Below are 16,404 nucleotides of genomic sequence, written 5' to 3' on the forward strand. Positions count from 1 at the left end.
AGCTCTCCCTAGAATATTATCATTTGTAATAGATGCTCCCAAATAGCTTATTTTTATTTATACTAATAGCCGGGGAGTCATGGTAACACCTGGGAAAGTGCAAAAGCAAAACAGAATTTTTCTTTTGAGGAGATAAGAGGAAGCCGCAGAGAAAAAACTGTTGGGTGCCCTTCGAGTCCTTATCTCCTGAAGTAATGAATTAGTCATCCAGAGGGGCAGGAATAGTCCCAGCAGGTGAAGCTGCCCTGGTTGTCTGGGAGGTTTAATCCTCACTAAGCATTAGGAGTGACTGTGAATGCCACCTCCCCGTCCTTGTGTCTATGACGAGGCTGTGAGCACTGTACCTCCCATCTGGGCGTCTGCTTTATTGCAAAGAAAAGAATGCAGACAAAAGTCTGAATTTTTGCACAATGCCTAGAGTCTATTTCCACGAATGTTGCATTAATTACTGAGTGAGAGTGTCTCTTATGAATTTTCAGGTGTGTGCTTGCAATTCATTTTTTTTTCCCATTTACATAAAAAGTCGATTGGAACAGGAGTCTTTGTTGCTGCCTCAGTGGGATCTTCTCAGGGGATTTTTCACAGAGATTTATGTGCTTGAAACCAAACTTAGATCAAAAAATATACTGAAGGTTCTTCGAATTACCATGGGAATGGTTCAGCTCGTAGTGTATTCCTGTCACACAGAGAATTTTCCAGCAAGGCTGACTCCTGGCCCAGCCTCTGCTCTCTTGGGAACTGTAGAGAGGGTATAACATTTAGATTCGCACCTTCATCCAGCCTAATGAATCTTCTTCCTACAACTTAAATCCTTTAAAAAAAAATGAAGATAAAACATGTGAATAGACGTTTAGAAAGAGGGGGCCATACAGTGCAGTGGGTAAAAACAGAGGCAACAGAGCCAGACCTGCTATGATCATGCGACATCAAGTCCATTTCTTAAGGGCTCTGAGATTGGATCATGTCATCAGCTAAACAGATGGCAGTGGTACCTCTCTTGTAGAGTTGTGGGGAGTGAATGAGAGACCCAAAGAGCATCCAGCACAGTGCCTGGCATATACATTCGCTATGATTTTATTATTTGGAGGTTTCTTAATTCAAGTTATTTTGGCCTCAGAAATCATTCCATGCAATTATAAACTCTGGATGTGCCTACCTAGAAAAGGAGGAGTTTAAGTCATGATGTAACATAACAGTTCTGTTGCAAAGAAGGGACTGGGCTCAAAACTGGAGAAGAACTGAATGTCTTATGAGAACAAGTCCACCTTCCTTCCCAGAAGGCAGGCTTGAGGCAGAGATGTTGAGGAAAGCGCCCTTGGTGGGGAAGTCGAGCAGATCTCCACGTGACACTCAAACTCAGGTACCAGCCTCATCTGCTGTCACCAAAGGGCAGCGAGGCAAGTGGCGAGCCAGGAAGGAAAAGCCCTTCCTGCCTTGTTCTCTCTCACTGCTCAAGCCATCAGTTCAGTTCAGTTCAGTTCAGTCACTCATTCGTGTCTGACTCTCTGGCAGGCCCATGGACTGCAGCACACCAGGCTTCCCTGTCCATCACCAACTCCCAGAGCTTGCCTGAGTGCCATCACGATTACCAAGGCAACTACATAGATAGTCTAGAAATCTACCACAAGGACTCTGATTCAGCAGGTGCTACTGTAGATTCTGATTTAGTGTGCTTTGGATAAAACCCACAGATCTGTATTATGTATACAAACATAATAATATTTGATTTATAATATTTATAGTACGTATTTTACAACTGAACTTTTATTATCATTCAAAATTCAAAATGGACAAGAGTAGAGATAATAAACATCCTCTCTCCTGCCCCAGCTCCCTTCCTTGGAAATAACCAATGTTATCTTTGTATTCTTCCAGAACTGTTTTATTCATATACAAAGATACATTTATTTTCTCATATTTTACATAAATGTGGATCAGCATCTTACAGTTTTCAGAGTACAAGTCTTTTGCCTCCTTAGATAGGTTTGTTCCTAGGTATTTCATTCATTTTGATGCAATGGTAAATGGGATTGTTTCTTTAATTTCTCTTGCTGATGTTTTGATGATAGTGTATAGGAATGCAAGAGATTTCTGTGTATTAATTTTGTGTCCTGCAACTTTACCAAATTCACTGATGACCTCTAGTAGTTTTCTTGTAGCATTTTGGGGATTTTCTACGTATAGTATCATGTCATCTACAAACAGTGACAGTTTCGTACTTCTTTTCCAATTTGAATTCATTTCTTTCTCTTCTTTGATCTCCATGGTTAGGACTTCCAAAACTATTTTTAATAAAAAGTGGCATGAGTGGATATCCTTGTCTTGTGATCTTAGATGAGATACTTGCTGATTTTCACTATTGAGAAGAATGTTAGCTACTGGTTTGTCATGTAGGGTCTTTGTTACATTGAGGTTGGGCTTCCCTTGTGGCTCAGCTGGTAAAGAATCCGCCTGCAATGAGGGAGACCTGGGTTCAATCCCTGGGTTGGGAAGATCCCCTGGAGAAGGGAAAGGCTATCCACTCCAGTGTTCTGGCCTGGAGAGTTCCATGGACTGTACAGTACATGGGGTCACAAACAGTCAGACACAACTGAGCAGCTTTCACTTTCACACTATGGTAGGTTCCCTCTGTACCCACATTCTGGAGAGTTTTTATTATAAATGGGTGTTAAATGTTGTCAAAAGCTTTTTCTGCATCTGAGATAATCATATGTTTTTTTATTCTTCAGTTGTTTAATGTGGTGTATCACATTGATTGATTTGAGATTTTGAAAACTCCCTGCATCCCTGGGATAAATCCCACATGATCATGGTGCATTATCCTTTTAATGTATTGTTGGATTCTCTTTGCTAGTATTTAGTAAAATACTAAATATTTTATTGTCAAGGATTTTTGCATCTATATTCATCAATTGGCCTGTAATTTTCTATTTTTGGTATCTTTGTCTGGTTTGGGTATCAGGGGATGGTGGCCTCATACAAAAGGTTTGGGAGTGTTTCTCCCTCTGCAACTTTTTGAAAGAGTTTGAGGAGAGGTGTTAACTCTTTTCTAAATCTTTGATAGGATTTGCCTGTGAAGTCACCTGACCCTGAACTTTTGTTTGTTGGAAAGTTTTCCATCACAATTGCAAATTTTTGTGATTGGTCTGTTCATATTTTCTATTTCTTCCTGGCTCAGTCATGGGAGATTGTACCTTTCTAAGCATTTGTCCATTTTTTCAGGGTGTCCATTTTATTGGTGTAGAGTTGCTTGTAGTAGTCTCTTATGATCCTTTGTATTTCTGTGGTATCTGCTATAACTTCTTTTTCATTTCTAATTTTTTTGATTTGAGTGCTTTCCCTTTTTTTTCATAATGAGTCTGGCTAAAGGTTTATCAATTTTATCTTTTTAAAGGACTAGCTTTCATTTTCATAGATCGTTTCTATGTTTTCTTTGTCTCTATTTCTGCTCTGTTTGATTTCTTTTCTCCTCCTAGTTTTGGGTTTGGTTGCTCTGCTTTCTCTAGTTGCTTTAGGTGTAGGCTAGGTTGTTCACCTGAGATTATTCTTACTTCCCGAGGTAACACTGTATTGCTATAAATGTCCCTCTTAGGATTGCTTTTGCTGCATCCCACAGGTTTTAAATCGTTGTGCTTTTGTTTCATTTAATTTCTTTTGTGATTTGATGACTATCTTTACTATTGTTTCAACTGCTTTTCCTTCTTGTCTGTATATCTGTTGTAGATTTTTGCTTTGCAGTTACCATGAGGTTTTGATATAGCACTCTCTCTCTATACATGATTGTTTTAAGTTGCTGGTCTCTTAGTTTCAAATGCGTTCCCAGTATCTTGCATTTGTACTCTCTTTTCACAACTGCTGGTTTTGATACCATAGTTGTGTGTAGATGATTTCCTACTTTTACTGAATATTTGCCTTTATCAGTGAGCAAAATTACAATGAGTATTTGTAAGTTTCTTGTTCCTAGTTATGCCTTTTTCTTTTCTGCTTTGAGAAGCATTTGTTGAAGAGCTGTTCTGGTGGTGCTGAATTTCTTAGTTTTTGCTTGTCTGTAAAGTTCTTGATTTCTCTTTCGAGTCTGAACGAGTCCTGCTGGGTAGAGTATTCTTCGTTGTAGGCTTTTCCCTTTCATCCCTTTAAATATATCATGCCACTCCGTTCTGGCTTGCAGAGTTCCTGCTGAAAAATCAGCTGATAACCTTATGGGGATTCCCTTGTATCTTTATTTATTGCTTTTGCCTTGTTGTTGTAGTATTTTCTCCTTGGCTTTAAATTTTGTCCATTTGATTAATATGTGTCTCAGCATGCTGGACTTGGGCTTATCCTGTATTGGACTTTTTGCACTTCCTGGACTTGAGAGTGTTTCCTTTCCCATGTTAGGGAAGTTTTTGATGATTTTCTATTCAAATATGTTCTCAGGCCCTCTCCCCCCCACCCCCACTTCTGGGACTCCTATAATGCAAATATTGTTGTGTTTAATATTTTCCCAGAGGTCTCTGAGACTGTCCTTTTTTCACTCTTTTTTTTCTTTATTCTGTTCCACAGCAGTTATTTCCACCATTCTGTCTTCCAGGTGACTTATTCGTTCTTTGGCCTCATTTACTCTGATGTTGATTCCTTCCAGTATATTTTTTTATTTCAGGGATTGTATTGTTCATCTCCTTTTGTTTGTTCTTTAAATCTTTTAGCTTATCATTAAGCATTTTTTGATACCTTCTCAGTCTGTGCCTCAATTCTTTTTCCAAAATCTTGGATCATCTTTATCGTCATTGCTCTGAATTATTTTTCAGGTAGATCGCCTATCTCCACATCACTTAGTTGTTCTTCTGGGATTTTATCCTGTTCCTTCATCTGGAAGATTTTCTCTCCTGTCTCATTTTGTCTAACTTAACTCTGTTTATGGTCTTTCTGCAGGCTGCAGAGTTGTAGTTTCTCTTTCTTCTGTTGTCTGCCCCCTAGTGGGTGAATCTGGGTGTAGCCCCACTAGTAAACAGGGTCATGTCAAGCAGTGTGTTTAGAGGCCCCTGTGGACTCAAGATGACTTTAGGAAGCCTGTTTTCTGACAGGTGGGGCTGTGTTCCCACTGTTTGTCGTTTTAACTGAAGTGTTCCAACGCTGGAGCCTGCAGGCTATTGGGTGGGGTCAGGGCTTCCATGATAGCTCAGTTGGTAAAGAATCTGTCTGCAGTGCACAAGACCCCAGTTCAATTCCTGGGCTGGGAAGATCTGCTGGAGAAAGGATAGGCTACCCACTCCAGTATTCTTGGGCTTCCCTTGTAGCTCAGCTGGTAGAGTCCATCTCCAATGCAGCAGGCCTGGGTTCGATCCCTGGGTTGGGAAGATCCCCTGGAGACAGGAAAGGCTACCTACTCCAGTATTCTGGCCTGGAGAATTCCATGGACTGTATAATCAACGGGGTCGCAAACAGTTGGACATGACTGAGTGACTTTCACTTCAGGTCACCAAAATGGCAACCTCTGGGAGAGTTCATGTTGATGGATATTCCCTGGGGCTCTGCCACCAACATCCTTGTCCCTACCTGTGGTTTGAGCCACATCCATCCTCCGCCTCCTCAGGAGATCCTCTAAGACCCCGGTAGGTCTGGCACAGTTTCCTAGGAGTCACTGCTTAGCCCTGAGTCCCAGTGCATGAGAAACCTTGTGTGTGCCCTCCAAGAGTGAAGTCTCTGTCTCTGCAGTCCTCCAGAGTGTCTGCACTCAAACCCCACTAGCCTTCAAAGCCAGAGGGTGCTCCTCCTGATGCCAGCCCTCCAGCTGGGAAGCTGGAGTGGGACTCAGAACTCTCACTCCTGTGGGAGAACCTCTATGATATAGTTATTTTCCAGTTTGTGGGTCACCCACCCAGTGGAGAGAGAATTTGATTATCTCACTAAAGCACCCCTCCTGCTGTCTCAATGTGGCTTCTTTGGATGTAGAATATCTTTTTTGGTAGGTTCCAGTCTTGTCAATAGTTGTTCAGCAATTATGATTTTGGTGATTTTGTGAGAGGAGATGAGCTCAAGTTGTACTCCATCTTGTCCCTCCGCCCTCCAATCAGTAACAATTTTTTTTAATATAAGGAATTTGTTGCCACATTTGATCACACACAGTTTATATACAAAATTATATTCTATATATAAAATATTGCCCTATTAGTATATATGAAGTTATTTAATTCAAAGCAGTAGGATTTGGTTACTACTATGTTGGATGCAAATTGTACCAGCTTTGCAAGAGACAATATGCTGATATAAATGTGCTGATATTATGTCAAGGAGGTATGGGATTTAGTGGGAGTATTTGCATCACAGAAATCAGTAATCACTGGAAAACAGGAGAAAACTGGTTGTTAAACATTTACCAACACAGTACTGTTTCTGTAGGTCAGGTATCCCAAACCAAACATACACATTGTCCTTAACAGGCACAACTGCAGAGACTGAGCAGGCAGGCAGGCACTGCTAAAAAGAAAGATATTTTATTAAATAGTACATTATTAAGACTGGCACATTAAATAGAAAGTTAATCACAGTATTGACTTCTTAGCTTTAATCACTGAATTCTTGCCAGTAACCAAAAATGTGGATTAGACACACAGGATTTATCTCTCATCCCTTTACTATTAAGTATCTAAATAATTATTTCTGTAGTCAGAGTCTCCAAAGCTAAACACATGGTGAAGAAAAAATGACCCCAGGTCCTTACTTTTATAGTCCTAGAATGCAAATCAGAAGTCTAGATATTTAATAACTTCTCTGGCAACAAAATGAAGCATGTGGAGAATGTCTCGGGCACATTTGATAAGTTATCACACTGTTTCTAAATCTCCTATCTTTGACTCCTATAGCAAATGTTTCCAAAAATCAAGTAGCATTTCGAGATTTTCTAGCATTAAATAGCCTTGGAATTCCCCACTTAAGTTGAGGAACAGTATTCATATATTTGCCCTATTGACCCTTTTCTCCCCTAGAGTGCTAAGCAAGAAATTAGCTCTCTTCCCTCACCTTACTGATGGCTGCAGTTTCAACTTGTGAGTAAATCAAAGGCATTACATTCTGTTTTAATTACCTACTTCTTGTTTGTGAAACCCAACTATTGGTCAAAAATGGCATTCCGTAAACAGGAAGAACAATGCTGTTCCTCTGGGAACTTTTAGTGCTCTGATAATCCCAAATAAAAGCATGCAATACTATGTGGCAAGGAACAGTCACTGGCCTTGTGCGGATTGTGCTGCAGTTGGTTCAAGGGCTTTCCCATTGTCCCAGTAAATAGTGCCTGCAGGCCTTTGGTGACTTCATAGCAAGCTGACTCTGCCTTATGTTTCCATATATTCCTCTCCGTCTACAAACTGCACAGGGCCCCGCACTCAACACCCACCCAAAAGCTTTCTCTAAAGAACTGTGATGACTCCTAATAAAAGAATGCAGAGAAATAAAAGATTTGACCTCAATCCTAGGAAGACTGGAAAGGGACCCAGAGGAATGTCATAGAGGACTGCAGCTCAAAGCATCTTCTCTCCGGCATTGCATCATGCAGCCCAGGACCTTCCTTCTCACTGGTCCAGAAAGTGCAAACTCAACTCTTTCATCTAGAATACCCCCAAATTTCTACTTGCATGTCAGATAATAAAGCCTTTAAATTGACCTCACTGGTGAAGAGATTGTGGATTGGTGGTGGTGATGCGTGGGAGCATGCTAAAGTTGCTTCAGTCATGTCCGACTCTTTGCAACTCTATGGACAAGAGCCTGCCAGGCTCCTCTGTCCATGGGATTCTCCTGGCAAAATACTGGGGTGGGTTGTCATTTCCTCCTCCAGGGGGTCTTCTCTGCCCAGGGATCAAACCAGAGTCTCTTGCATCTGCTGTACTGGCAGGCGGGTTCTCCACCACTAGCACCAGCTGGGAAGCCTGTGGCCTCCCAAGGGTTCTCTCATTGGACAGGTCAGCATTACACCAGACTCTGTACCGTGGAGCACTGACATGTTCAGGACAGACAGAGGTTGTTGGAGGACTCTTAGGAGGGCTTCTGGGAAGACAGAGAAAAGAGGATTAAACTTTTTCTCATTAAATAAACTTGAAGAAAGCCTGTCTTTCTCATGTCCCAGGTTTTCTAAACATTGCTGTTCTCTTCTGACAATTTTATCTAATTAACATCTATTTTTCACTTCTTTATGCAGTAATCAGAGTTCAATTACCGGAACCCAGCTGCTGATGCTAAAAAGTACTGGAAAATTATATTCATACAATAAATCCTCAGATGCCCTCACCATCTCCTAAAGCAAAACAAAGGAGTTTGATTCCTCAACTCTATTACCTACATACCTTCATTCCCCTTTTATAAATTCTTCTGTGACTTTGGTTCCATTTCAGGACCATTACTGAAGGCCTACAGGGAGAGGGTCAAAGAAAGGAATAAAAATAAACATGAACAGTAACACAGAAGTTTCCATCTAAGGATAGTAAAGGACTTACAACATATGTACATATTCCAACATTTTTGTTTTTAAGGAATCAAATTAAATTTGAAGAGCATTTTACCTGAAGTTAATATTCATGTATCTGGTACAGAGAATTTTGTTTTCCACATGGAAAAATTCACGCCTCAGTTTGTATATTCTTTAAGTGTTAGCTTTATGAGAGAGGTGGTCATTGAAATCCATCCCTGAAGGTCTTATAAACAAACTTATGATTAATTAAATGGTTAATTTTGATAATGATTAATTTTTAGAAGTTTCTAATTCCATCAAATTGTTTTGTGTATGCAGGAGGTTACATTTTATAATATTTTGGTCATCTTAAGTCTTTGTTTGAATAAGAGGGGAAGGAGGTAAGGGAGAGTAGGAAGAAAGGAGGAAAATGGAATAAGAAAGAAGGAAGGAAAACGGAGGGAGGAAAGGAAAAGAAAAGAAAAATTCTGACCTTTTTAGATGATTATGAAAAATTCAAAGTCTTGTTATAGAACTTGGGGTGTTCCTTTGCTATTTTAAGTAAAAAGAGGAAAGAACCAAGATTTGCTATGGGGCTTCCTGTCTGTCAACTACTCCATGTACTTAATTCACTTAAAAATCTCAATAAATAGCTGGTAGGTAGAGGTATTATCCTTGACCTTATGAAACTGACAATTCTTGAGTTTACATGCTATGGTTAAGGAGTCAGATAAGATTGTCCAAACCTTCCTGTTCCCTTTCCATGTTATCTGTTTTCATGATGTGTCTATTTCCTGGCATATCATCATGCCTGATTTCTTGATAACTGGTTGGCCATTCCAAGTCTTTGAACTCAGCTTCCCATTATAAGATTGTTGGTAGAAAGTAGGATGGAGAAGGCAATGGCACCCCACTCCAGTACTCTTGCCTGGAAAATCCCATGGACGGAGGGCCTGGTGGGCTGTAGTCCATGGAGTCGCTAAGAGTCGGACATGACTTCACTTTCACTTTTCACTTTCATGCATTGGAGAAGGAAATGGCAACCCACTCCAGTGTTCTTGCCTGGAGGATCCCAGGGACGGGGGAGCCTGTTGGGCTGCCATCTATGGGGTCGCACAGAGTTGGACACGACTGAAGCGACTTAGCAGCAGCAGCAGAAAGTAGGACAGTCCACTGTACAGAATTTCTCACACTGAACTTCAGGACAAGAATTGAGAGTCAAAAGCAAAATTTCCTTGGGATTTAATAGAATTCATAAGCATCACTCTTCCCATAGCACAAGCAGAACACAACAACCAATGTTGTTTACTTAGAGTAACTTCTTACTGTTCTAGTCCTCTGGCTGTAAAGATATCCTAGCCCTCAAATATTAAAATTTGCTCAGTTCTAATCCCCAGACTACTTACTTGATCTTAGACTTTTTTTTTTTCTAAAACTAGATTAATCAACATCAAAGAATGTGTTTGTTCTTCATATTTGTATTGAAAGAACTCAGTTTTGAGATAAGCATCCAGAAGACTAGTTAGAACCCCTGAACCAAGAGAAACACGTGCAGGACCATCAGGAGGGAAATCTACATGCTCCCAGCGTAGTGGCCATCTTTGACTGGGACAGCTGGGGTTTTTCTCCTGTTGCCTAGAATATTATATGCATAGTGCCCCCATCCCTTCACAGGACACTCCCAATTTGGGTGGCGTCCTCTGTGGTCATTCTACCTGTATAATGTAAAACCTAGATCACCAGAGTAGACACGTGTGGACTTCCCTCCTACCTTGAGTTTTGCTATGGTGAGAACATGCAATGTTAATAAAACATTATGAGGCCTTAGTGAAGCTAAAACCAACTGTATAACAAATGCTGCTTATGTAATTCATAACATATGTTGAAAGCAGCTGTTTGTTTCTCTGCTATGGCAGACCTATGTTTTCACAAAGATGGGCGGAGGAAGCTCAGCTGGCTTTGGAGTCGATGACAGAGCTGGGTTAGAATCCTTGCCCTGCCACCTCTGCTCTCCCTAAGGCTCAACTGTATATTCTAAGAGAATAGGCATAATACCACCTACCACCCAGGGCTGCTTTTACCAGAATAACAAGGGCTTTAGAGCCACAGACACCTCTGTTTAAATACCACTTGTACTACTTCTTGGCTGAATGACCTTGGCATTAAATTTGACCTAGAGTCTCAGTTTCCTTATCTACAGAAAATTAAAGTACAGAAAAAAGTACAGTTCCTATCTCAGAGATTATTTTGAGGACTAAATAATATAATGCATATAAAGTAAGCATGTAATACTCTGTCATCATTTTGAAATATAATATGGGGATATACTTAAGGCCTATAAATAATTTGTACCAGAAATTGTTAAGATTGCTTTCTCTCTCAGTTCAGTCGCTCAGTCGTGTCCGACTCTTTGCCACCCCATGAATCAAAGCACACCAGGCCTCCCTGTCCATCACCAACTCCCGGAGTTCACTCAGACTCACGTCCATCGAGTCAGTGATGCCATCCAGTCATCTCATCCTCTGTCGTCCCCTTCTCCTCCTGCCCCCAATCCCTCCCAGCATCAGAGTCTTTTCCAATGAGTCAACTCTTCGCATGAGGTGGCCAAAGTACTGGAGTTTCAGCTTTAGCATCATTCCTTCCAAAGAAATCCCAGGGCTGATCTCCTTCAGAATGGACTGGTTGGATCTCCTTGCAGTCCAAGGGACTCTCAAGAGTCTTCTCCAACACCACAGTTCAAAAGCATCAATTCTTTGGTGCTCAGCCTTCTTCACAGTCCAACTCTCACATCCATACATGCTACTGCTGCTGCTGCTAGGTCGCTTCAGTCGTGTCCGACTCTGTGCGACCCCATAGACGGCAGCCCACCAGGCTCCCCCGTCCCTGGGATTCTCCAGGCAAGAACACTGGACTGGGTTGCCATTTCCTTCTCCAATGCATGAAAATAAAAAGTGAAAGTGAAGTCGCTCAGTCGTGTCCAACTCTTAGCAAGCCCATGGACTGCAGCCTACCAGGCCCTCCATCCATGGGATTTTCCAGGCAAGAGTACTGGAGTGGGGTGCCATTGCCTTCTCCATCCATACATGACCACTGGAAAAACCATAGCCTTGACTAGACGGACCTTTGTCGGCAAACTAATGTCTCTGCTTTTCAATATGCTATCTAGGTTGGTCATAACTTTCCTTCCAAGGGGTAAGCGTCTTTTAATTTCATGGCTGCAGTCACCATCTGCAGTGATTTTGGAGCCCAAAAAAATAACACTGTTACCACTGTTTCCCCATCTATTTCCCATAAAGTGATGGGACCAGATGCCATGATCTTTGTTTTCTGAATGAGTTTTAAGCCAACTTTTTCACTCTCCACTTTCACTTTCATCAAGAGGCTTTTGAGTTCCTCTTCACTTTCTTCCATATGGGTGGTGTCATCTGCATATCTGAGGTTGCAATCTTGATTCCAGCTTGTGCTTCTTCCAGCCCAGCGTTTCTCATGATGTACTCTGTATAGAAGTTAAATAAGCAGGGTGACTATATACAGCCTTGATGTACTCCTTTTCCTATTTGGAACCAGTCTGTTGTTCCATGTCCAGTTCTAACTGTTGCTTCCTGACCTGCATATAGGTTTCTCAAGAGGCAGGTCAGGTGGTCTGGTATTCCCATCTCTTTCAGAATTGTCCACAGTTTATTGTGATCCACACAGTCAAAGGCTTTGGCATAGTCAATAAAGCAGAAATAGATGTTTTTCTGGAACTCCCTTGCTCTTTCCATGATCCAGCGGATGTTGGCAATTTGGTCTCTGGTTCCTCTGCCTTTTCTAAAACCAGCTTGAACAACTGGAAGTTCACGGTTCATGTATTGCTGAAGCCTGGCCACACACTATTAGGTACTAACTGGTCTAGCTTAAATCACAGTGATATTATCTGAGAATCAATTAAGATTTCACCTGGTTTTAAATACTCAACCAGAGGTTCACATAAATATACCCTATGAATTATACCCCTGAATTGGATGAATTAAAACCTCAAATGACATTGTTTTCCATGAAACAAATTTAAATTGCTAGATTTCCTTCCTTATATATGCTGTTTTATACTCCAAGCTCTTTCATACTTTTTCACCTTCATTCTTAGTCATAAAAATCTCGTTTTCTGAGCCATTTATTGGTTTTCTTTTGAGACAGTTTATCCGAATGCAGCATGTATATTGCATAAAGGTAAACATAATATGTGATTCCCTATGATTCTAGAGATTTTTACCAAAATATAAACTAGCAAATATATGTAAGCCTTCCTAGTATGTATATCTAAATATCTATACATAGACAGACACTCACATACATTGTATATGTAGTGTGTATATATAAACATGTATTATAGTCTCCAAGGAGACACATAGTTAACCAACCCAATCTAAAACACACATATGTATATATATATAAATGACAGTTTTCAGCCCTGTTTATATATTTCAATGGAAATTGAGATGTGATTTCTGTATTCCCTCATTGGAAATAACTCAATTGAATGACAGATTATTCATGAATACTTTATTGGCAGCAAAATGAAAAGAGGTGCCCAGTGCTGCGTGGAGAGGAGAGGGTGTTAGAGGCTGTTGGGAGTATAGACAGAGGCCTGGGTGCAAGTCCCTCTTCCAGCACTTGTCAGGTATCTGGCGCTATGAAGTTATCCTTCTGTGTCATTGCTCCTATAGAATTCTGACAACTGAAATATCAGAAGTGAAAAGCTCATTGCCTAAGCCTTGCATGTATTTCCCGAAGTATGGGATGCATTGCAATGTGATCCCCTCATTTTAGGAGGTACAAAATGTTTAGTAACCCTGAATTAATGAGCTGAAGCTACTCCCTTTTAAGTGTACCGTCAATCCTCTAATTATACGGAAGAAGACTTGGTTTTAACACCTGTCTATCCCTGACCATTATCCACATGGAGATCAGGTCTCTGGCACATAGCCTGGGAAGACAAGAAATTGTAACTAGAATGTGATATAATTCTGTTTCCATTGTTTATATTTTTAAAATTAATTTCCATTCACTATTTTCCATTCTGGTTTTCCATTAAAATTGTACAGTGAATTCTTACTTTTAGGGTATTTAAGTAAGTTTTAAAAATGAGGTGATTGAAATAATCAGTGCACCTCACACACTGACTCCACACGAATCACGCCATGGTAACCAAGGCCTGGTATCTAGAAACATCATGTTCCTGTTCCTAGTACCCAGTATTAAAGGGCTGCCACGCTTTGTACAGGACACTGTTGGGCATAAGCACACTGCACTGACTTCCCTTCAGGACAAGAATAAGCACGTTCATATATGAACAGAGCTACCGCACAGACCATGTAGGCTGAGGCTTATGTGTCATTCCCTTTCTAGCATCCATGACTTGAATCCTTTCTTTCCCGCTGACCCTATGCTTGTGGTCGGAGGCGCCGTGGCTGAAGCTGCTATTTCATTAACACACTTGGATGTCAAGTCAATAAGCAAAGAATCCAGTAGGGAAGACACAACATGTACAAAAATAATATATGGTAGGAAATCATCAGGTAGTCATGGGGCAGTATAATACTGAGAGGGAAAACAGAAATAGTAACCAGAAATGGTACCTACCTTCTACTCTGTAATGTGGGCTGATTAAGTGAAAGGTGCATTAGTTCATGTCTATGTATCAGTTAGTCACGGCAGCAGAGGCTTACTGTGATTGCTTTTTAAAGTGCTTTCATTATATTTTTATGTTCTATCTTTTCAAAAGTAATATAATGCGTGTTGAACACATTTTTAAAACAAAAACACAATTGATAGAGTGTTGCTGGATATTTATTCTAACACTTTGTTGTATTTTTTTACAATCTTTTGTTTGATGCATAAGGATATTTCCCCTTTATTATATTCACAATATAGGTATAAATTTATATCCCACTTTTTTCACTTAACAGTTCTGCATGTAAACATTTTCCAAGTTATTAAATATCTCCCATAACCATGATTTTAATTCCTATATAATAGTCAGTTTAAGGAGATGAATCACAGATAATGTAATTACTTCTCCATGACTAGACATTGCTTTATGCAATATTCCAGCATATTAAATAATACAGTAAAATGCATCTTTGATGTTAAATTGTAATTTGATTCCAATTTGAGAAAATTGTCCAGTAAACAAATTAATGATTCAGTTTCCCTACTAGACTATTAACTGTTTGAGAACAAGAATCAAATTTACTCAACTCTACATCCGTAGCTCTCTGTCTTGAACACAGAAGGTACTTGGAATGTGTTTACTGAGCTGAACTGCATGTACTTTCTTTTTTGACAGTCTTCCACTCTTTTCTGGAGAAAATTCAAGAAATCATTTGGCCGTCATCAATTTCAGTTCAGTCGCTCAGTCACCTCCGATTCTTTGTGACCCCATGGATTGCAGCACGCCAGGCTTCCCTGGCCTTCACCATCTCATCCTCTGTCGTCCCCTTCTCCTCCTGCTTTCAATCTTTCCCAGCATCAGGGTCTTTTCAAATGAGTCAGTTCTTCGCATCAGTCATCAGTTAATTGCTAAAATAAAGGAAAATCCCCAAGTGTCTACTAAAATTAGAGGCAAATCTATTGTCTTGGAATATAAAAATTATGCATTCTTAGCTAGCTTTTTTGCCATATGGCTTGAAAATAAAATCATTTGCTTTCATTTTCTCATCTACAAAGTCACTAAAAAAATGATAAAATTCCTATCACCCAGGAATCAAAAAACGACTGAGTTATACCTAGATATACTAAGTCATTATTAGTAATATGACAATGTTCTTAACAGAATAGGCACATAAATGGAAATTTTAGGTGCAATTCTCTATCTGGCAATTACAGGTCAAATCTGGTGCTTATTGATATAACTGTCATGTGGCAAGATATTTGTTTTTTTTTTTTTTACATTTGGAGAAATACAAGCAAAACCGCTGAATGTAAAACTGCAATGATATTTTAAACAGATAATTTTCCAGATGCCTACAGCCTTTCAAGAATTAACTTATAAATAAACAATAGAAGCTTAAAATATATCCATGCATACTACTGCTACTGATAAGTCATTTCAGTCGTGTCCGACTCTGTGCAACCCCGTAGACGGCAGCCACCAGGCTCCCCATCCCTGGAACACTGGAGTGGGTTGCCATTTCCTTCTCCAATGCATGAAAGTGAAGTCACTCAGTCGTGTCCGACTCTTCGCGACCCCATGGACTGCAGCCTACCAGGCTCCTCCATCCATGGGATTTTCCAGGCAAGAGTACTGGAGTGGGGTGCCATCGCCTTCTCTGCCATGCATACTAAATTGTTACTTAATATCTATATCTCTATATATTGGCAGAGAATAGCTAGCTACTTACCAAGCCTGCTTCCTCTTCCTCATAGGCACATAGCTAAACTTCATTTCCCAGACTCCCATGCATAGGTGTACCCACATGACTGAATTCTGGTGAGTGAAATGACAGCAAAAATGATGAGTGCTATTGTCAGGTTTGGTTCATGAAAACCTCTTACCCGGAATCCTCTTGGTCTTTCTCCATCTGAAAATGGAGCATGGCAAGGACTTAAAAGGTCTAGGAAAATGTGGAGCTACGAAAGGCACAGGCACAAGTCCCTTAGTGTTTCTTGAAGCCGAACTAATTAATAAACTACTGGCTTAAACTACTGTGTTACAACAGCTAGAAGAAATTTATATGTGTTCATTTCCAGAATGTTCCATATGGGATTTGAGAAAGCTATCTTGTCTGAGGAGCTTTCAAAAAGGTCTTGGTGATGCAGCACCAACTAATTAAAACCAGGTAATCTCCAGAGGGAGTTCCTTCATCCGGGAATACCCACACTTCAAAGTCCAGTTTTTCATGGAACAATAGATAAGTAGTTGCCCCTTCAGATCCTTAAATCTTAAGATCAAATAGAGAAGAATTCTGTTATTTTCCCAAGTAAAATTTCTTAATAATAAGAAA

At 40.2% G+C, this 16,404-nt stretch overlaps 1 protein-coding gene across 7 annotated transcripts in view; it reads left to right on the forward strand.

Annotated features, from left to right (window-relative positions):
• The window catches only part of LINGO2 (leucine rich repeat and Ig domain containing 2), a 681,723-nt gene that overhangs the window by 650,066 nt on the left and 15,253 nt on the right, over window positions 1-16,404 (forward strand). The window contains exon 5 of one of the 7 annotated variants that reach the window (XR_008713374.1): window positions 14,748-14,865. The exons of 5 other annotated variants lie outside the window; for them this stretch is intronic. The gene's annotated coding sequence lies outside the window, so the exon portion shown is untranslated. Of the gene's footprint in view, window positions 1-14,747; window positions 15,434-16,404 lie in introns of those variants that run through there. One more of the 7 variants, XR_008713400.1, reaches the window with a different exon arrangement.

The sequence above is a fragment of the Bubalus kerabau genome, chromosome 4 (genome assembly GCF_029407905.1).
Source record: "Bubalus kerabau isolate K-KA32 ecotype Philippines breed swamp buffalo chromosome 4, PCC_UOA_SB_1v2, whole genome shotgun sequence".
Classification (NCBI taxonomy): domain Eukaryota; kingdom Metazoa; phylum Chordata; class Mammalia; order Artiodactyla; family Bovidae; genus Bubalus; species Bubalus kerabau.